General features: G+C 41.5%; 1 long non-coding RNA gene and 1 pseudogene across 1 annotated transcript; both read right to left on the reverse strand.

The window, feature by feature from the left end:
* Window positions 1-1,384: 1,384 nt before the first annotated feature.
* Window positions 1,385-22,013, reverse strand: LOC118636464. The gene is made up of 4 exons (XR_004960656.1): window positions 21,973-22,013; window positions 21,807-21,887; window positions 2,501-2,609; window positions 1,385-1,452 (listed from the first exon to the last, which is right to left on the reverse strand). It is a non-coding gene; the product is annotated as an uncharacterized LOC118636464 (long non-coding RNA).
* LOC118636463 lies at window positions 18,180-19,270 on the reverse strand (annotated as a pseudogene).
* Window positions 22,014-22,702: the final 689 nt, after the last annotated feature.

The following is a 22,702-nucleotide window of genomic DNA, read 5'->3' on the forward strand; positions in this document are numbered from 1 at the left end:
TGAGGCTTTAATCTGAGGCCCTGTGCAACAGAAAAATTAGAAACATTTTTTTGAATTTATGAAACTCATTCTCAATTTTGACCTAAAGCAGCCAATGGATTTTTTTTAACTATGCTTTCGGGAGCCCTATCCCACCTAGCAAAGCCTCAACAGACTTCTGATCCTTTAGAAAAGCACTTTTAGAAAACTTGTACAAGCCTGTTACATTCCCAGAGATAACAACTGGCTTAAAATATATATTTAGGCAAGTGCATGAGCATTCATCAAATACATAGCATGATCCACTAGAATGATTATAATAAAAAAGAGAGATAATAACAAGTGTTGGTGAGGATACAGAGAAACTGGGACCCTCATACACTGTTGATGGGAATGTAAAATGGTGCAGTTGCTCAGGAAAGCAGTCTGAGTTCTTCAAAAAATTAAGACACAGAATTACCGTATGACCCAGCAATTAGAAGTGAAAACTTATGTCCACTCAAAACTTGTATACATATGTTCACAGCAGTATGATTCTTTTATCCATAAAGTGGAAACAACTCAAATGTCCACCAACTAATGCACAGATAAACAAAATGTGGTCTATCTATGCAATGAAATATTATTTGATAATAAAAAAGAATGAAGTAATGGTACATACTACAACATGGATAAACCTGGAAAATATTATGCTATGTGAAATAAGCCAGACACAAAGGACCACATATCATATGATTCTATTTCTATGAAATGTCCAGAACAGGAAAATCTAGAGAGACAGAGTGGTGCCTAGGGCTGGGTGGGGGCAGATTGGAGGAAAATGGGGAGTGACTGCCAGTGGGTACATGGTTTCTTTTTGGGGTGATGAAAATGTTCTGGAATTAGTGATGTCTGAACAACTTTGTGAATGTACTAAAACCCACTGAATTATACATTTTAAAGGGTTAATTTTATGGCATGTGAATTATGTCTCAATTTTTTTTAATGTTTTTTAAATACATAGCATGTCACTACCACCTCTCCATTATTTCCTTGTTGGAGCAAAGAAAGAACAGTGTGTGGTGGGTAAGACAACAATCTAGTTCCTCTCCTTTACCTAAGTCATGCTTGGAATTTAACCCCAGCCTACACCAGTCCACACTAACACAAACAAGCAACACTTCGTACCAGGTGTTGCCACTCTTTGCCACTTCATTACATCATGCAAATGCCATGATCACCTTGGACTACTTCAACTAAAAACAAACAGAAAGACTCGGCAGGGAGAGCAGTGAAATTGAGCCTTCTCAAATGGTGTGCTTTTAAATCTTGACTCTCCCTTCCTCTTTCTTACCCTGGATCAAAGTCCCCAACAGAAGGCCATGGTTCCTGAGAGTAGGATCACATGAGGCAGCTCCATCTGGGTGTCCAGGTGGTGAGAGCAGGTCTCCAGCCTTTTCCCAGGCTTCGTGACAGCTATTTCCCTTTCCCGCCCTGTGGGGGAAAGCAGTTTAATATCTCAGTGGGCTCTCACTTGACACAATGAGTATGTTAGACAGGTTTCTGAAACTGCATAAACCAGATTTTCATAAAGATAACTGAAATTTGAACAAATTCGGGGCCGGTTTAAAAATAAATTTTATTATGAATCATTTTGTTAAATAATTAATTGTATATTTTTTGGTTGGGTCATCCTTGATTTTCACATATCTAGTTTACTTAAAGCACAGGAGACATATAATATAAAGATTCTGTATTATATATACATTTATACATACATATCTGAATATTTTATATCTATAAGTCATCAGAGAAGAGCTTCCTGAACCCAGAAAATGATTAAGTTCAGATATTAAGTAGTGAAATTAATTTAAAACTTTCTTTTAAGCAACTTTTAAGCCACACATCCAAAATGTACTTAATAAGTTAGTAAGGCTAACTCTAAGTTGGTTTCGTTGTTTTATTTTTCTTTCTTTTTTAAATAAATAAAAATTCTCCCTCAAATTAGTTTATGTAAGAATGAGGCAGACTATAAACATGTAAAATAATAACTAAATTTTAAAAAATATAATTATCTGGCCCAAATTTTCATCAATAGGTGAATGGATAAACAAAATGTGGTGTACACATGTAATGGAGTATTATTCAGCCATACAAATGAAGGAAATCCTGACACATGCTACAACATGGATGAACCTTGAGTATATCCATAAAATTTCAGACAGAGAAAGACAAATACTCTGGGACCTCATTTATATATGGAATCTAAAAACATCAGGCTCATAGAAACAGAGAGCAGATTAGTGGTGGCCAGGGATGAGGGGAGGTGTCAGTCAAAGGGTACAAACTTCCAGTTATAAGATGAGTAAGTTCTGGGATGTAATGTATACTGTGGTGACTTTAGTTAACAATAATGTATTGTATACTTGAAAGTTACAATGAGAGATCTTAAAAGTCCCATACTGTTGATATTTTGGTTAGTCGAATTGTAGATGCCAATGGTTCCCCTTCCTACTGTCATGATTTTTCTGTCCCCAATTACCTCCTTGGTCACTTTCCAACAAGTATCCTCTGAGAAGTGTTGGCTGAGTGCTGTCCTCAGATCACTGGTGATGCCTGGAATCCTCAGAAGGGGTCCATATTGCAGGAGTCTGAGGAAAAATAAAACAACTGTGTCCACATCCATTCAATACATTTGGAATGTAAAATAAATTATGATTTTCACAGATACTTCAATTATCATTACAATCCCAAAGTTTGTACATTCACCATAAAGACTCAATTAATCAGTCTCTTTCAGCTAACATTCAGTTGGTAGGGTACATTTGATTTAAGCTAATGTAGTTTTATGTAACTTGCATATTATTACTTACATTTGTCCAATTTTCATTTTTAGTTGTAACCAAAGTGCTTTCTCATGTTCCAGATTTGTAAAACTGGGTAAGCGGTCCACTGAAGCATAAAAGCAGTTAAGAAAAAGTTATCTAGCCCTGGCCGGTTTGGCTCAGCGGTTAGAGCGTCGGCCTGCGGTCGGGAGAGACCCGGGTTCAGTTCCCGCTAAGGGCACGTACCTCGGTTGCAGTTTGTCCCCGGCCCTGGTTGGTCGTGCGGGTGGCAGCCACTCGATGTGTCCCTTTCACATCGATGTTTCTCTCTCTCTCTCTCCCTCCTGCTCTATCTGAACAAAGAATGAAAAAGTGTCCTCGGGTGAGGATAAAAAAAAAAAGAAAGAAAAAAAAAGTTATCTAGGCCTTGGCTAGATAGTTCAGTTGGTTAGAGTGTCATCCCCATGAGCCAAGGTTGTGTTTTTGATCTCCAGTCAGGGCACATACAAGAAGCAACCAATGAATGCATAAATAAGTAGAACAACAAATCAGTGTTTCTCTCTCTCTCAAATCAACAAATAAAAGAAAAAGTTATCTAAATACTACAGTAAAGAATACATTTATAAATGCCAAATTGCGTAAGAAGTCTGTGTGAAAATAGATCTGACTCTGTATTACTGGGGCAAGAGAATCTGTAAGAGTGATGGGCAGACAAAAAAGAATAGGAATGAGAAATATAGTAATTATATAAAAATCAGGTTTTTGCCTCTAGACCCCTGTGCTTTGCCTATTTTGCAACTGTCAAATAGTGGCAGGAAGCCACTGAAGCCTTTGAATACTACTCATAAACAAAGCAAAATGACCTCTCTGGTAAACCAACTGAAAATTTCCAGAATAAGCTAAAAATTGTGCTTTCCAGGATGCTAAAGGTTCAACTTTCAACTTGTACTACTGCCAAGAAGTTTGTAAAACCACTCACGAAGTTAATGGAAATGTTATGCTAAGAAGAAAAATGGAATGGCCAGTTGCCAAAATTCTCTGATCAAATGATGGTGTTGTACATCCCCTAATACCAATGGTATTCTGTATAAACAAGCACTTATTACGGTGTTTATGTGAATAGATAGTTCACATTACAGCTATAATAAATGTGTTCTTGGCAGATAAAATGAGCATATTTGAGTGAGATGTGCTCAGTATTTTCTTTTATCTTTGAATACCCATGTTACACAGCAATTTTTCATTTACGTAAAAATTATTGTAGGAGCCAATAGCTGGGGTAGCACCAGCTATGCACAAAGCAATACGGGGCTTTGCTGGATGGGTCAGATTGTTGGCAAGTGATAGAAAAATAGTTGAAACTGTCTTAAGCCATTGATCATTTATTGGCTCACACAACTTAATTCAGGCACTCAAGCAATATCATCACAAGTTGTTTTGTTTCCAGTTCTCCTCTCTGCCTTCCCTTCTGTTAGCTTCATTTTCAGGTTCCATAGAGTGTCTCCCAGTGCTGCAGTCACACATACTCTCAGGTTGAAGTCCAACTGGCCACTCTTCCAATAGCCCCAACTAACATCTATTTGAATCTCCTTGGCTAAGTCTAACTGGGTCACATGCCCATCCATGAATCAGCTTCTTTGGCCAAGCGAAGGCTATGCTTTGACTGGCCACGCTTGAGTTACCATCCATCCCTGGAACTGAGGGTGAATTCAACTCTCACCAAAGTACAGCATCTGAGATGCAAGAGGGGCTGATCTGCCCAAGGAAGTACAGGAAATTTTATCAAGCAAAGGTTGAGTGGATAATATGGAAGGGGTTAATAACAGATGACAGTTACAGTGTGTGAATAAAATGGCACTTTTTCACACTCCTTTATTCATTCAGGACAGCAGAGTGTCAGCAATCTGCTTCTTGATTCAATGTGAAAGTAATCTCACTAAACTACCACCACTGCTGCCTGTTTTTTCATTATGCTGTGAAAAGAAATAGGCAGCATATACAAGATGGCTTTTCCATACCGGAGTGCATTAACTATCAAGAAAAACGATGCTCATATAAGCATGACACTCATCATGCCAGTAAGGACTATTTGTGCATGTTCTAATGTTTGAACTTTCCAAAGTACAATTGAGTGACGCATTTTTAGTACACTGGATCGGTTGAGCTTATCATTCGAGATCCAAAATACTATGATTTCTAATGTTCAGAATAAGATACTACTGGGCTTTTCAGAAATCAGACTGAGGTACAAATGACTGTTATGCCCAGGACTTTGACCCTCTCTCAGCCTTTGATGTATTCCTTTATTTGATGGAGAATAAAACCACTGCTGTATTTTGGGGTATATATTAGAATTGCATGCTCTTCTACTTAAACAAGGTGGGTTGAACATATATGTATGTGTGTGTACACACACACACACACACACACACACGCTTTTCAAACAGCACTGGAATGAGTGAAAGGAAATTTTTAAAGGCACAGACTTGCAAGGAAACAGAAGTCCCTAGAGAATGTTCTAGCAGATAAGATATAACAACAAAAATTTTGGCCCTGGCCAGTTAGGCTCAGTGGTTAGAGCGTCGGCCTGTGGTCCAGAGAGACCCGGGTTCGGTTCCCGCTAAGGGCACGTACCTCAGTTGCAGTTTGTCCCCGGCCCTGGTTGGGTCATGCGAGTGGCAACCACTCGATGTGTCCCTTTCACGTCGATGTTTCTCTCTCTCTCTCTCTCTCTCTCTCTCTCTCTCTCTCTCTCTCTCTCTCTCTCTTTCTCCCTCTCTCTCCCTCTCACTCTATCTGAACAAAAATGGAAAAATGTCCTTGGGAGAGGATTAAAAAAAAATTTTTTTTGAACAGCGGAAGGTGGATGGTCAAATGGTATATGATATAATGAAGTATAAAATGCTAAATGTCTGCAAGGTGGAAAGCCAATGAAAAGCAAGACAATTCATGTCACAGAACCCCCAGAAAAGCTTAGGAACTAGAGGGAGAAGGCCCCCTGAAGGTGGGATGCAGTGTGGGGCCCAAGACAAAGTGGGTAAAAGTTCTTCAAAAGGAATAGCCAGATCTTCATTGTAACCTCACCCATTCCAGTATAAAATGAATGTGTGTAAAACTTTTACTTAGTTTATAATGAAACCTGTAACGTGGCAAAACTGGTTCAAAGATATTTTAAGAAACTGAAATGTATGTACTCAAACAGGAAAAACATGTTGAAGTAAGTTAATTTAATAACAAAACTGTTATACTACCTACAGGCCAATAAAACCATAACCCTTGGGGTTATCATTTCTACTAGACCCCTCTGTTGAACAAAAATCTACAAGTTAATATATAAGTCCGCAGAGTATAAACCCTAATCAGTAGAAAGTAGTATGTCCAACAAAGATCCATACTCCAGAGAATGAAATAATCCTTGGGCAAGCCTGTTGGACAGCGCTGCAACACAACATTGAAAGGACATTCAGTCACCCTTTTGCTTTATTTATATATTTTGAATAACTTTTGTCACTAAGAGAAATAAACATCTCTTTGAAAAGCCATAATGTGAATACTTACAAGCATTCTCCATATTACAGAAGCAAGAATATTCTCTCACATATGATTGTAACTTTTTGTACTATACTAGCTCCTTCCCCTTGGAACACTCGTTCTCAAAACTACTGTAATTATGTAAAACATAACCTGTGGTGTTTGGTTTTTATTTTTATTTTTTTATCCTCACCCAAGGACATTTTTGCATTTATCTTCAGATAGAGTGGGAGGAGAGAGGGGGCAAGAGAGAAAGAGAAACATGGATGTGAAAGAGACATATCGATTGGTTGCCACCCACATAACCCCAACCAGGGCGGGGACAAACCACAACTGAGGTATGAGGTACGTGCCCTTAGCAGGGACCAAACCCGGGACTCTGGTCCACAGCCCGACACTCTAACCGCTGAGCCAAACCTGCCAGGGTGGGTGTTTGGTTTTTAAACAGGCCATATTCAGGTCCACCAGACAGTCTGACTACATTTTCAGAAAACATGCCCTAGTATATAAGTGTAATAGGTGCACACTCACAAATTACAGAAGGGTTTTGTCACTGCCTGGGCAGGGTCAAGGGATTCAAACAAAACAACCACCCTGTTCAGGTGGCTCCCTAAATAGTCCTCCAGACTGTTCTCTCTATGTATATCTCCAGGCCCTCAAAGTCCCACTGGCCTTTTTCTTGCTTCCTTTTTCTCCTTCCTCAAACCTCAGCCTGCCCATCTCCAAAACCAGGGCAATCCTAATCCCATTGTTATGCATTGGTTTGACAGGATTTCAAACCCACTTGTTTATGACAAAGACATATTGTTTTTAGAAGGGAAGTTGTTTTGCTATAAGGATGAAGCAAATTGTGTCAGGATGCCATCACCTCATCTGTCCTTGAGAAGCAGTCAGCAGCTCAGCTGGGGGCTTATCCATAAGAACATATGGAGAAGCAACTATGGCAAGAGGACATTCAGACTATATATACTGAGAGTTCATGAGGACTCTTTGAGAGTTTCCATCTGGGTGAGGTGACACTTTGGTGGGCAGTGGCACAACACTGGGCAGCGGTCTCGGGGAAAGAAGGGATGGACACATGTTCTTGCTTTGGGGAGGCACTCCTCCTAGGCAGTGGTACAAGCTGTGCACTGGTCCCTGGAATGAGAACCCTCGGAGCAGCCAGCCCACCTGCCAATATGGGCGCCTTTGTTCCCTAGCAACGGGCTCCAGCAACAAGGGACTTCCATTTTGCAGCTGGCAGGTGGAAGTCAACTCCCAGTTGGTTCAAGCCATGTCTCCCCAGTGCCTACTGCTATAGAAAGGTCCACCACAGCCCAGCCTATGTGGCTCAGTTGGTTGAGCACCGTCCCATGCACCAAGAAGGCACTGGTTTGATTCCCGTCAGGGCACATGCCCAGGTGTCAGGCTCAATCCCCAGCAGGGGGTGTGCAAGAGGCAGCCAATCTATATTTCTTTCTCTCCCTCTCCCTTTCTCTCTCTCTCTCTCAAATCAATTTTTAAAAACATATTTCAAAAATAAATAAAAAGGTCCACTGAAGCTAAGTTTCGACTTTATTCCTTTCATCTTCCCTTGCCTGGAAGAAGAGTGCAAGTAATCTATCATTGCTATGGAGGAGGTTATTTCTTTCTTGGTTTATTAAAAAACATTATTCTGTATGCTTTTGGCTTATGAAATTCCTGCAGTGAACCTGTGTTAAATAAAATGCTGGCAAAGACAGAATCAATCTCTGAGCATAATTTTTGCCACCCAAAACAAAACACCCATCCTCATACAAGGTCATTCATTTCTTTCTCCTCTCTTCTAAAGTCATTGTTCATGAATAAAACTTAAACCCAACTCCTTTACGGTTTTACCCTTTGATTTACAAAAACCTTAGCTTTTGTCCAGCTGGTGTGGCTCGGTGGGCTGAGCATCATCCCATGGATTAAGAGGTCCCAGTTCAATTCCAGATCAGGGCACATGCCCGGGTTGCGAGCTCGATCCCCAGTAGGGGACATGCAGGAGGCAGCCAATTGATGTTTCTATCTCTCTCTCCCTTCCTCTCTCTCTAAAAAAATCAATAAAAACATATTTAAAAAATAAACCCTTACCTTTCCTCAAAAAGCCTGGGTCTTGCAAATAAAAATCATTGACTTTACACTATGTCCAATACTGGCTCTCCCAAATGCCACCAAATTAAACTATTGAGCAAAGCTGAGTTTACTACCTTGACAGTCTTATACAATCTCAGAAAGGGAAAAGGAAAAATTGGGATATTTACGAGGGATTTTTGTTTTGTTTTGTTTTGTTTTGGCCAGGTCTGAGTTAAGGCTGATCTTTTGATCTGAGGACTTGATTAGAATTGAGTAAGTATGAGATCTTGATACATGATATAGTAGTTTTAGGATTGATAGACATAATGAAGTGAGTATTTCAATCAAGTCTTAGAGAACAAAGAGTCATTTGATGCTATTTATTGAGATATTGAATATCTGACATTCCTTTAAATCAAAAGGTTTCTGAACAGGAAATAAATATTTACACTTTTCTTTTCCTAGGCCAGAGTTTCCTGTGGTAAGTCATTGCTGATGAAGACATTGGGATAGTAAAGGCATGTTAATATAGGCAGCAAACTGTGGGAATAGATGGTTTTCACTCTTAACCACAACCTCTGAAATAGTTTTCAGAAGCTATTTTGGTAATTAAAAACTAGACACTAACTTTCTATGCATTCCTGCTGTAATAATCTTTAAAGTCTTCAAAACAATTGATGTTTCTGGCTTAGATTCAGTTTTATAAACTACAAACTTTAAAGCCCATTAACATATCTCTGGTTTTCATCTTCTTACATAAGTAAGATAAGGCCTCTTGAATGTTTGAGAACAAATCTCTCCAGGTAACCTGGAGGCTCATGGGGTATTCATCATTTTCTGTGATTCCCAGTGTGTGTGGTTTCTGGTTATGATCAGAAACCTGCTCCTGGAGGACAGAGAGGATCCTTACCATCTCTGCATCTCAGAAGCTCCAGAAATAGCTTCTGTGCATGGCAGGTGTACACTAACTGCTTGGAGAACTGCTTTAATAAAGTAGACAAGAACAAAAAATAAGCAAACAAAAACCCCAAACAAAAGCAACAGCAACCTCCAAGCTTTGTGAAATAGAGGCCCACAGTCACTTACTACTCTTTCCTCTGTTCCTTGTAATCCTCTGTCTCCTCCACTCCACTGCTTTTGCTAAAAGTGTGGATGACATCATAACTACTAACTCAATGGTCATTTCTTATTCCTTATCTTGCTTCAGCTCCCTGCCCATCTAGAACTCAGAAGAAATTATCAGAGAGGATGAAAGACAATCCAGAAAGCACAATATCATGAAGGTCTATAAAAGAATTTTAAGAAAGAGGCAGTGGTCAAATTGTCAAATACTGCAGAGAGATAGGACCCAAAAAAATCATGCCATGCTTTGGGGCAGGTAGGGGTGATTTGTTTGAAGAGACTGCAGCCACTTGTGACTCAACAGTCCCCCCATGTTCCCCTTCTCCAGTAGTTTCCACTATTTAACCATGGTTTGGCATTGACTGCAAATGTAGGCAGAGGCCTGTTCTCCTCAAACCAGGGATAATGGATACTCCTGTTGGTTTATTACTGATTCCAAGAACTCTAAACTAAAGGAACCTCGCTTCAAGTTGTATTGGGGGAGATTCTTGTTTTGTCATTTCTCCCACTCTTCACTTTCTATACAACAATACAAAGTATATAGACTTTGTCAAAGCTCAAACAAAGACCACCAGAGAGACTCCTTAATCACACGAAGCAGGGTTTATTAAACTTAGTGAGTAAGGTAGTGTCAGACCTGGAACACGATCTGATGGCTTTCCCAGGCTACTCCTGCTCTCTCCCTTTATCCTTCTAGAATGTCCCCTAATAAATCTATAATTTGGTTTAACTGTTTGCTTCTTGGAGGATCTAAACTGAGAGGGCTCCCAAAAACAAGTGTTCCAAGAGAAAAAAAAGCAGAACTTATCAAATGCTCCTAAAGCTAGGTGCAGAACTGGCCCAGGGCCTTCCATGCCACATTCTATTGTTTAACTCAATTTGCAGACCATTCAGATTTAATGTTGAAGGGGAATGCCAGAGCATGAAGAAAGCTGCCACAACTGTATATATGTTATACCTCAATTTAAAAAGTTTTCTCCACTTCCAGTCAAGATGGCGGAAGTAAGTGCAGTATCACCTCCTCCCACAACCACATCAAAATGACAACTAAACTACAGAAAAAACCATCATTCAGAACCACCTGAACTCAAGCTGAATGGAAGTCCTACAACTATGAAATTAAAGAAGCAGCCACATGGAGACTGGTAGGAGGGGCGGAGGCGTGGACAGGCTGATCCCACACCCACGTGTGGCAGATAAAAATCAGGAAGGGACACCTCGGCTGTGAAAGTCCTCCCTGAGGAGTGAGGGGTCCCCGTCCCACACCAGGTACCCAGCTCAGGGTTCCAGTGACAGGAAGAGAAGTTCCATAACTTCTGGCTGTAAAAACCAGTGAGAACAGAGGCTGAGGCTTCTGGAGCCCCAGGCAATTCCTCTTAAAGGGCCCACACACGGCCCTGGCCGGTTTGGCTCAGCGGTTAGAGCGTCGGCCTGCGGTCCGGAGAGACCCGGGTTCGGTTCCCGCTAAGGGCACGTACTTCGGTTGCAGTTTGTCCCCGGCCCTGGTTGGTCGTGTGGGTGGCAGCCACTCGATGTGTCCCTTCACGTCGATGTTTCTCTCTCTCTCTCCCTTCCTCTCTCTCCCTCCCACTCTATCTATACAAAAAATGGAAAAATGTCCTCGGGTGAGGATAAAAAATAAATAAATAAATAAATAAATAAATAAATAAATAAATAAATAAATAAATAAAAAAGGGCCCACACACGGATTTACTTGGTCTTGCTCTCTCCAGGCTCCAGCATGGGGGAGGCAGCTTGAACTCACAGAAAGAGAAACTAAAAAAAAATCCCATTTACCATTCTGGCAAAAAAATTAATATACTAAGGAACAAACTTAACCAAAGAAGTAAAGGACCCATTTTCAGAAAAATGGACATTGAAAAAAGAAATATAGGAAGATATTAAAAAGTGGAAGCATATACCTTGTTCATGGATTGGAAAAATTAACATCATTAAAATGTCCATATTACCCAAAGCAATCTATAGATTCAATGCAATCCCCATCAAAATACCAATGACATACTCCACAGAACTAGAACAAATACTTCAAAAGTTCATATGGTACCAAAAAAGACCCCGAATAGCCACAGCAATCTTGAAAACAAAGACAAAGTAGGAGGGATCACAATACTGGATATCAGGTTATAATACAAAGCCATTGTAATCAAAACAGCATGGTACTGACATAAGAACAAGCATATAGATCAATGGAACAGAACAAAGAACCCGGAAATAGACCCAAGACACTATGCTCAATTAATATTTGACAAAGGTGGCAAGAGCATACAATGGAGTAAAGATAGCCTCTATAATAAATGGTGTTGGGAAAATTGGACAACTACAAGCAAAAAAATGAAACTACACCACCAACTTACACCATACACAAGAATAAACTCAAAATGGATAAAAGACTGAAATGTGACTCGTGAATCCGTAAAAATCCTAGAAGAAAATGTAGGCAACAAAATTTCAGACATCATACACAGCAGAATTTTCACTGATACATCACCTAAGGCAACAGAAACAAAAGAGAAAATGAACACATGAGACTACATCAAACTAAAAAGTTTCTGCACAGCAAAAGAAACAACCATCAAAATGGAAAGGAAACCCACTATATGGGAGAGCATAATTGCCAATGATACATCAGATAAGGGGTCAATTTCCAAAATATAGAGAGTGTTCATACAACTCAACAAAAGGAAGACAAAGAACCCAATTAAAAAATGGGCAGAGGACCTAAATAAATACCTCTCCAAAAAGGACATACAAATGGCCAAGAGACATATGAAGAAATGCTCAACATCACTAATCATCAGAGAGATGCAAATTAAAACAACAATGAGGTATCACCTCACACCTGCCAGAATGGCCACCATCAACAAATCATCAAACAAGTGCTGGTGAGGGTGTGGAGAAAAGGGGACTCTAGTACACTGCTGGTGGGAATGTAGACTGTTACAGCCACTATGGAAAACAATTTTTAGAGTGTGTCCTCAAAAAATTAAAAATTGGCCCTGGCCGGTTTGGCTCAGCAGTTAGAACGTTGGCCTGCTTTAACCTAAAGAGACCTGGGTTCGGTTCCCGCTAAGGGCGCGTACCTCGGATGCAGTTGGGTCGTGTGGGTGGCAACCACTCGATGTGTCTCTTTCACATCGATGTTTCTCTCTCTGTCTCTTCCTCTTTCTCCCTCCCACTCCATCTGAACAAAAAATGAAAAAATGTCCTCGGGTGAGGATAAAAAAAAAATTAAAAACTGATCTGCCATTTGACCCAGTGATCCCACTTCTAGAAATATATCCTAAGAAGCCTGAAACACCAATCACAAAGAATATATGTACCCCTGTGTTCGTAGCAGCACTATTTACAATCACTAAGGTCTGGAAACTGCCCAAGTGTCCATCAATAGATGAGTGGATAAAAAAGCTGTAGTACATATACAATGGAATACTATGCAGCTTTTTTTTTTTTAATTCTCACCCAAGGACATTTTCCTTTTTTTTTTTGTTCAGATAGAGTGGGAGGGAGAGAGAGGAAGAGAGAGAGAGAGAGAGAGAGAGAGAGAAACATCGACGTGAAAGGGACATAATGAGTGGCTGCCACCCGCATGACCAACCAGGGCTGGGGACAAACTGCAACCGAGGTACGTACCATATCCTTAGCGGGAACCGAACCCAGGTCTCTCTGGACCGCAGGCCGACGCTCTAACCGCTGAGCCAAAGTGGTCAGGGCAACTATGCAGCTTTAAGAAAGATCTCTTATCCTTTGAGACAAGGTGGAGGGACCTTGAGAGTATTATGCTAAGCAAAACAAGCCAATCCGAAAAAGACAAATACCACATGATCTCACTCATTTGTGGAATATAATGAACAAGGTGGGCTGATGAAGAAATAGACCCAGAGACATAGTAAGGAATATAGTTCAGACTGACAAACCTCAGGGTAAGGGGGTCGGGGGGATGGATGAGATAAACCAAAGAACTTATATGCATGTATGCATAACCAATGGACATAGACAACAATGCTTGGGCGGTGCAGGATGGGGAGGAGGGTGTCTAGAGGGGAAAAAGGAGAAACATCTGTAACAAGAATAAATTAATGAAAATTGAAAAAAATAAATAAAATACAGTGATGAAAACAAGGACCTACAACCAAGATTACTCTATCCTGCAAAGCTGTCATTTAGAACCGATGGCCATATAAAGAGTTTCCCAGACAAGAAAAAGCTAAAGGAGTTCATCACCACCAAACCAGTATTATATGAAAATACTGAAGGGCCTTCTTGAAGATGAAGAACAAAAATATAAACAATAAAATGGCAATAAATACGTATCTATCAACAATTGAATCTACAAACAAAATGAACAAGCAGAACAGAAACAGACTCACGATACAGAGAACTTTTTGATGGTTGCCAGATAGGAGGGGGTTGGGGGAATGGGTGAAAAGGTAAAGGAATTAAGAAGTACAAATTGGTGCCCTGGCCGGTTTGGCTCAGCGGTTAGAGCGTCGGCCTGCGGTCCGGAGAGACCTGGGTACGGTTCCCGCTAAGGGCACGTACTTCGGTTGCGGTTTGTCCCCGGCCCTGGTTGGTCGTGCGGGTGGCAGCCACTCGATGTGTCCCTTTCACATCGATGTTTCTCTCTCTCTCTCTCCCTCCCACTCTATCTGTACAAAAAATGGAAAAATATCCTCGGGCAAGGATAAAAAAAAAAAAAAAGAAGTACAAATTGGTTGTTAGACTGATGAACCTCAAAGGGAAGGGAGGAGGTGGGGCAGGAAGAGATAAACCACAGAACTTATATGCATGTATGTATAACCAATGGACACAGACAATAGGGTGGGGAAGGTAGGAGGAGGCGAGAGTAGGGAGAAAGGGATTAAGGGAGAAAAAGGGAGGACATCTGTAATACATTCAACAATAAAGATACATTTTAAAAGAAAAATAAATAAAATATAAAAACATTTTCTCAAGTCATCATTTGGAGAGAATGAACCCTGGGGCTGGAGGTGGGTTGTACACTGGGAAGACAGAGTGAGAGACTGAGAGAGAGAGAAAGCGAGACACCTCTGAGGATACCACTTGGGTTCCTGCCATATGGCAGTGCTGAAAGAGAGATTTGGAAGTGCCACTGCCCATGCCTGGCTACATATGTGAGCTTAACTGTGACCTAGAGGTATCTATTCCATTACCAGGGTCCATTCATCTGTCAGCTCAGCCTAGAATACCTCTTGGTGATGGAGGCAGGATACACAAAGGATGGGTTAAGACAAGCACTGGTTGATTTTGGCTGATTTTACCTGTGAGCTCTTGCCATAAAAAATTCAATTTAGCCCTGGCTGGTTTGGCTCAGCGGTTAGAGCGTCGGTCCGCGGACCAGAGAGGCCTGGGTTCGGTTCCCACTAAGGGCATGTACCTCGGTTGCAGTTTGTCCCTGGCCCCGGTTGGGGTTGTGTGGGTGGCAACCACTCCGTGTGTCTCTCTCCCATCGATGTTTCTCTCTCTCTCTTCCTCCCTCTCTCCCTCCCACTCTATCTAAAGATTAATGCAAAAAAATTCAATTTAATCATTATTTGAGTTTAAAATAAACAGTAATCTAATTTAATTAAGTAATTACATTGCATCAGATGTGGCAGTTAGAAAAACCAAACACACCATTGAGCTGTCTTTTTTAAATAAAAAAAAAAAAAACAGAGGGGGATTAAGACAAAAAAAAAAAACACACAATTTCTCTCTCTTTCTTTCTTTCCCATATATATTGTGCCTTACCAACAAGTGCTTGTAGTCAAAGGATCAAGGAAATAAAAATAAAACTTGAGGCAGGAAGGGCAGCCTGTACTGAAACACCAAAGTGAGACTGGTGTTAAAACTCCAGGATCACCGGGTTCAGATAGGTAACCTATGCAGAGGAACCAGGTTAGAGGTCCAGTGTGGACTGGCAAAGTGCGACCTAGGAGGCCTTAGACTGAAAGAGGATGTTTTGCGCTGTAGGTTGTCTGGGAAGATATTTTCTTAGATGGGATCAGAGTAGGAGGGGCTCTTAGTTTTTAAATTGAAGTATAAATACATAGACTTTAAGTATACAGTTTAGTGGGCTTTGACAATTATACACTCATATAACCACCACTCTAATCAAGACATATAGAATGTATCCTTCTCAGAAATTTTCTTGTGCCTCTTTCCAATCAATTCCCATCCAACCCCCAATCCCCTCCAACCACTTTGATTTTTATAACCACAGGTTAGCTTTGCTTGCTCTAGAATTTCATTTAAATGGAATCAGACAGAATGACATTTTTTATTCAACATAAAGTTTTTGAGATTTTTCTATGTTGTCTGAGTCCTATTTACTTACTTCCTTTTTATTACTCAGTAGTATACCACTATTTGATCATCCATTCTCCTGCTAATAGATATTTGAGTTGTTTCTAGTTTAAACTTTTATAAATAAAGTGGCTAACAAACATTTTTGTACAATGTTTTGGGGGACAAAAGTTTTCTTGACTCATGAGAAAAATGCCTAAGAGTTGGGATTCTTGGGTCCTAGAGTATGTTAAAGTTTATAAGGAACTGTAAAATAGGTCTCCAAAGTTGTACCATTTTACACTTCTGGCAATTCAAGTAAGTTCCAGTTGCTCCATATCCTTGCCAATAGTTGGTGTCATCGGTCTTTTTATTTTAATCACTGTAGTGATACCTCAATTGTGTTATTTGGGGTTTTTTTAATCCTCACCCAAGGACGTTTGTTTGCATTTCTCTTCAGATAGAGCAGGAGGGAGAGAGAGGGGGAAGAGAGAGAGAGAGAAACAGCAATGTGAGAGAGACATTGAGTAGTTGCCACCCACACGACCCCAACTGGAGCCGGGGACAAACTGCAACTGAGGTATGTGCCCCTAGCAGGAACCGAACCCGGGACTCTTTGGTCTGTGGGCCAACACTCTAACCATTGAGCCAAACCGGCCAAGGCTATCTCAGTTGGATTTTAATTCCATTTCTGTGATAACTAATCATGTTGAGCACCTTTTCATGTGCTTTTTGGACATTCCTATATCTTCTTTTGTGAAGTGTCTGATTTTAATTCCTTCAATCTGCCTGCCTTTTTTAGTCTTCTTTTTTTTTTTAATTCTCACCGAGGACATTTTTCCATTTTTTTTTGTTCAGATAGAGCGGGAGGGAGAGAGAGGAAGAGAGAGAGAGAGAGAAACATCGACGTGAAGGGACACATCGAGTGGCTGCCACCCACACGACCAACCAGGGCCGGGGACAAACTGCAACCGAGATACGTGCCCTTAACGGGAACCGAACCCGGGTCTCTCTGGACCACAGGCCGACGCTCCAACCGCTGAGCCAAACCGGCCAGGGCTATATATATATATATATATTTTTTTTTTTAATTCTCACCTGAGCACACATTTTTCCATTTTTTGTTCAGATAGAGTGGGAGGAAGAGAGAGAAAGAGAGAGAGAGAGAAACATCGATGTAAAAGGGACACATCAAGTGGCTGCCACCCGCACAAACCAACCAGGGCCGGGGACAAACCACAACCGAGGTACGTGCCCCCTCAGAGGGAACCGAACCTGGATCTCTCTGAACCACAGGCTGACGTTCTAACCGCTGAGCCAAACTGGCCAGGGCTTTTTAACTTTTTTTTTTTTTTTGTACGTGCCCCTAGCGGGAACCGAACCCGGGACTCTCTGGTCCGCAGGCCAACACTCCAACCGCTGAGCCAAACTGGCTAGGGTAGTCTTCTTTATTCCCCTTAAAGAAACAGTTATCCAAGTTTGTTGCCTGAAAGAGTTCTATGATAAAAATAGATCAATTCAAGCAGTACATTTAGCCAATACTGGTTTTTTTTTAATAGGTTTAATGGCTTTAATAAGTTTACCCCTTCAGTTCCTATTGACGGCACCCAATATTCCATTTAAACATCAGACAGACCCGATAGGGGCTGAAAGTAAATTTCAGACCTGCAGAGTTGAAGTTCAGGTTCTCTGAGCATTCTGTGTTGCAGTGGCACTTGTCCAAAACTGGTACCTCTCTGTAGTTGGAGAACTTTAAATGAACCAGTTAAAAAAGCTTTATTCCCCTTCAAGAGGAAGAAAAATCACTCCTTAAAACCCAGCAGATCTGGCTGTGAGGTCTTTCCTCCTGTCCCGTCTCTTCAGGCTTATTTTTTGCAGTGGAGCAAGAGAGACCAAAATCTAACCTGAGTTACGAAAAACAAGACAGTGATGGCTATAAAGGGAGTGACCAGGAGCAACTGAGATACTCCCTTAACTCCCACATCCAATATATGTGCTTCACAGAAAAACAACAAAAGTAACAGCTCCACAAAAGACAAAAGCTAGAACTACAAAATCCATTCACCCCAGCGTGGTGGAAGGCAGGAAGGACAGGTGGGAGGGTCGATGGCACAGGAAGAAAATGTATTCAAATCAGTCCAGGCATGGGGGCTGGCAAAGGCTAGAAAAGAACTGCAGAAAAACCTGTGGTTCTTTCAGACTCACAGGTGTTAAAAATCCACATACTGGTGTCAGGAGGATTGTGCCTTACATACACCAGAGACAAAAATCCCAATTCCTCAGAAGGGAATATGCAGAGGGCCCTTGGCAGAATGGATCCTGCCTTTCCTGGTGGGGGAGGTGAGAAGAAAGAGCTGCACAGCCTCCTTCCAATCCCACTCATTCCCCCTGGATGGCAGGTGACTCAGTGGCCTGCAGCAGCCTTCAGTTTGGCAGGAGACAAATGTGGTGAAGGCAACTTCTCTGTAGAGGTTGAGCTACACAGGGCAGAATGCAGGTTTTGTGGGAAAGCCCGCTGCCTAAGAACACCAAGGAGAAGAGACACAACTCAAAAAGGTAAGCTTTGCCAGAGATCTTTGCTTCTTTGGCCCTGATGATGAATAAAGGAAAAAGGACAGAGAATAGGCAGCCACTGATAATGTATGAGGACTGCATTGCTATGTTTCCTCACAAAGGTAAACCAGATCCAAAGTACTAAGGCCAATCTCTCCCTGTTTGACAACCGCTGATGCATTTAAATTCCTTTACTGAACCAATGATATTCAAAGCAGTATAGTGAGTAGAGAAGGACATATGCAGGAGACTAACCAGCTGACCAACAAGGTGGATGGGAAAGAGGCTCACAAACACCCCCTGGATGAAGAAAAGAGCCTGAAGCAGAAGGTTGAAGAGCATGTCAGCAATAACATTGCTAGCACTAGGGAATGGGTGAATGAGGCTTCCTCTCTGATACCTCAAATGCCAGGTTGGCTATATTTTGAAACCAAATGGCATTCACAACTTCGCTAAGTACAAACGGGGGAAGCAAACCAAGAGCACTGAAAATTGATGTGAGAAAGAATTCCAACCACGACTAAACATCTCCATGTAGAGACAGATCACCAATCATTTGGGCAGTTACTAACTGAAGTACAGGAATAAACACTGGATAAAACAAGAGGAGACTGAACCAGAATACTCTGCCATTCCAAGTGCAGCACTGGAAAAATTCTACTAACAATACGTGGCTCGCTCTCTTGCTTCCTCTCTATGCTCTGGGCTCTCCTCTGCGCCGGGACACTACTTGCCCTTATTCAACGCTGCTCCTCTCCCTTTTGCTGAATTCCAGCATCAAGCTTTGAGATGGTACAAATTCCCCAGATGGAGTCTTTGATTCCCCTGGCAAGGTCCTGGAGAAAGGTTTTGACACTGTCAGCCATCTCTTTACCACCTAAACTACCAACTACACAGAGGAAAGAGAAGCGCCCCAAAATCTTTCATCATGAAGAACCTGGCAGCTCCGCTGCCTGACTCTGGCCTGGCCCCTCATCCACCACGGGTCACTTGGATCCTCCTCGCCTGACAGATGGCAGGCACTCCCAGGGCCAAGGCCACTGCACCTGCACTGGGCATGCGCGGGCCTTGCCACCAATATGTTTTTTATACTGATCCAGTTTCACTGTTAAAAAGCAAATACCCTTGCACAAATAAATTGGTATGACATCCTCAAAGTAAAATGCTGACTCTACTATTTTATTTCCAACTCTGGAGTTTATAAATGTATGCTAAATAAACAGTTTCAGCACAAGCACAACAACTGGAGGCTATGATCTATTATAAATAAATTATGTTTTTAAAAACCAATTTATTTGCTTTTAAATGAACTCTGGCCTAAGGCAACACTGCAAATCATATGTATTTCTATTCCCACAAAATGAAGCTGAGACAACAGCATATATAATATAGAGAGTATGGAGATCCCTCAAAAAATTAAAAATGGAACTGCCTTGTGACCCAGTGATTCCACTTCTGGGCATTTATCCAATGAAACCAAAAACACTAATTTGAAAAAATATGTGCACCCCTATGTTAACTGCAGTGTTATTTAAATAGCCAAGATATGCAAGTAACCCAAGTACCCATCAATAGATGAGTGGGTAAAAAAGTTATGACATATATACAACGGAATATTACTTTGCCATAAAAAGAATGAAATCTTACCATTTGCAACAACATGGATGGACCTAGACAGTACTATGCTAAATGAAATAAGCCAGATAGAGAAAGACAAATACCATATGACTTCATTTATATGTGGAATCTAAAAAACAAAATACATGAACAAGCAAAACAGAAACAGACTGATAAACACAGAGAACAGACTGATGGTTGCCAGTAGGAAGGGGTTTGGGGATCTGGGTTAAAAAGGTGAAGGGATTGAGAAGTAGAGATTGGTAGTTACAAAATAGTCATGGGGATGTAAAGTTCAGCACGGGAAATATAGTCAGTAATATTATAATAACTATGTATGGTACCAGGCGGGTACTGGAAATATCGGGGAATACCTGAAGCCAATACAAAATAACACTGAAAGTAAACTATAATTGAAAAAAAAAATGTGTTGCTTAAAACAAAAAAATTTATTATCGAACTGTCCTGGAGGTGAGAAGTCCAAAACCAATGTGTTATTCTAGGCTGGTTCCTCCCTCCTAGCTTCTGGTGGCTGCAGGCAATCCTTGGCATTCCTTGGTTTAAAGATGCATCACTCCAATCTCTACCTGCAACTTCATATGGCTTTCTCTGTGTGTCTCTCTGTGTGTATTCTCCTTTTCTATCTTTTATAAGAATGCCTGTCATCGGATTTAGAGCCCACCATAATCCAGGATGACCTCATCTTGAGATCCGTACCTTAATTACATCTCAAAGATCCTTATTCCAAATAAGGTTACATTCTGAAGTTCCAGATAGACATATCTTTTGGAGGGACCCTATTCAACCCACTACACAGGCCTAATCTGTCTTTTTGGAGGGAGACCCCTCCTTTAGCTCAGACTTGAACTCTGTGGCTTATGAAATCCAGGACATTTGAGAATGGGCTTCTTTTCAGTCTACCACTGTCACTGTTCAAGCTCCTATATCCCCATGAAAACAGGGCCAGGGTAGGGGGGAGGTTCTCTGGTAGATCCACTTATTCCTTGCGAAGCTCAGCTTTGGGGATCACTCCCAACGCATACCATGGTCTGTCTTCAAGTATCCCTGTGGCCTCCCTGTCAGAGGAGAAGAAAGTCCCTACAATTGCTGTCCCTTATCCATTGGTCTTCCCAACAGGCCTGGCTATATAGTTTTGGGACCCACTGCAAAATAAAAATACAGGTCTCCTTGTTTAAAAATTATGAAGAATCTCAAGGGAGTAACAGCAGAGCATTACATCATGCACAGCCCTGTGCAACTACATGGATCACTTGCTCATGAGGCTGCCCTGCTTCCCAATCTCAGAGAAGCCAGCATATCCCTCTGGGTTTGGCCAAATCCATCAAAATTCTCCCCTCTACTCCCTGTCTCTCTAGTACCGTTAATGAAAATAGAAGCTCTTGCTCCCCAGAGCTCTGGGAAGGAGCTTCCCGAGCAAGATGGCTACCGTCCTATGTGGCCATCACTCAGCAAAAACTGAGCACCCTCCAAATCCCAAGTGTCCCCGCATAGTTCCAGTCCAGTCCACCCTCCCTCTGCCAGAGACCAAGGAAGACAAGCTGCTTTTGGCCACACTGTATAAAATGGAATCTGTTTCTTGCAAAGGATATTGCCTTTCACCATTATCACTGAATCCTTTATTCCTATGTAAATGAAGCCAAGAAGAATCAATGAAGCACCACCAGGCAAAGATCCCAAGATTCACCACCCATGTTGGCTAACCCAGGGACTTCATTTTCTCTTGACAGGAATGGCCCAGATATATAGCAAATAAACTTACATGATCTAAAAAATAAATAAAAAGAAAACAGAAACTCTTACCTCCTTTTGGTGCCTAGAGGCTGGAGAGGCCCGACTAGCAGTAAGACAGGCCAGGAAAAGTCTGTCTTAGCAGTTATCTTTCTGATGAGTATAGCATAAACATCGCATAAGGTACAAATCAGCATACAAATTAACACTGTTGCAAAAGGATGGTTTAAAAATATACCTTCAAGTGTTCTGAGAAGCTGGTAAACATTAATGTGAGTCTAGAAGTCAAAAACAAAGAAAGAAACAATATAACAAAACAAAGAACAACTGGTACCTAAATATCACATTACTGCATCTTCTCTGTCCAATTTAAATGACTTTTTAATAAGTTCTTAAATGGCCTGGCTGGTGTGATTCAGTTGGTTGGAGCCTCATCCTGTGTACCGAAGGTGTCAGGTTCCATGCCCAGTCAGGGCACATACCCGGGTTAGGACCATCTGGTGGGTGGCTGATCAGTGTTTCTCTCTCAACCTACCTCTCTCTAAAGTCAATTTTTAAAAAGTTCTTGGCAGGCGTAGCGCATAGAGATGAGACAAAGCCACGCCACACCATCTATTGTGCCACCAGCCTGCCCGTGGCCTCCACTGGCACTGCCCCCATGGAAGTGCAGGTAGAGACCATTTCCCCCAGAGATGGGTGCACCTTCCCAAAGCACAGTGAGACCTGCGTGGTGCAACACTGGGGTGCTGGAAGATGGAAAGAAATTTGATTCCTTCCGGCACAGAAACAAGCCCTTTAAGTTTATCCTAGGCAAACAGGAGGTAATCCGAGGCTAGGAAGAAGGGGTTGCCCAAATAAGTGTGGATCAGAGAGCTAAACTGACTATCTCTCCAGACTATGCCACTCTCGTCTTTGATGTAGAACTTCTAAAACTGGAATGATGGGAATGGCCTACTCCCTGAGCTCCC

Source organism: Molossus molossus, unplaced genomic scaffold (assembly GCF_014108415.1).
Source record: "Molossus molossus isolate mMolMol1 unplaced genomic scaffold, mMolMol1.p scaffold_m16_p_2, whole genome shotgun sequence".
Classification (NCBI taxonomy): Eukaryota; Metazoa; Chordata; class Mammalia; order Chiroptera; family Molossidae; genus Molossus; species Molossus molossus.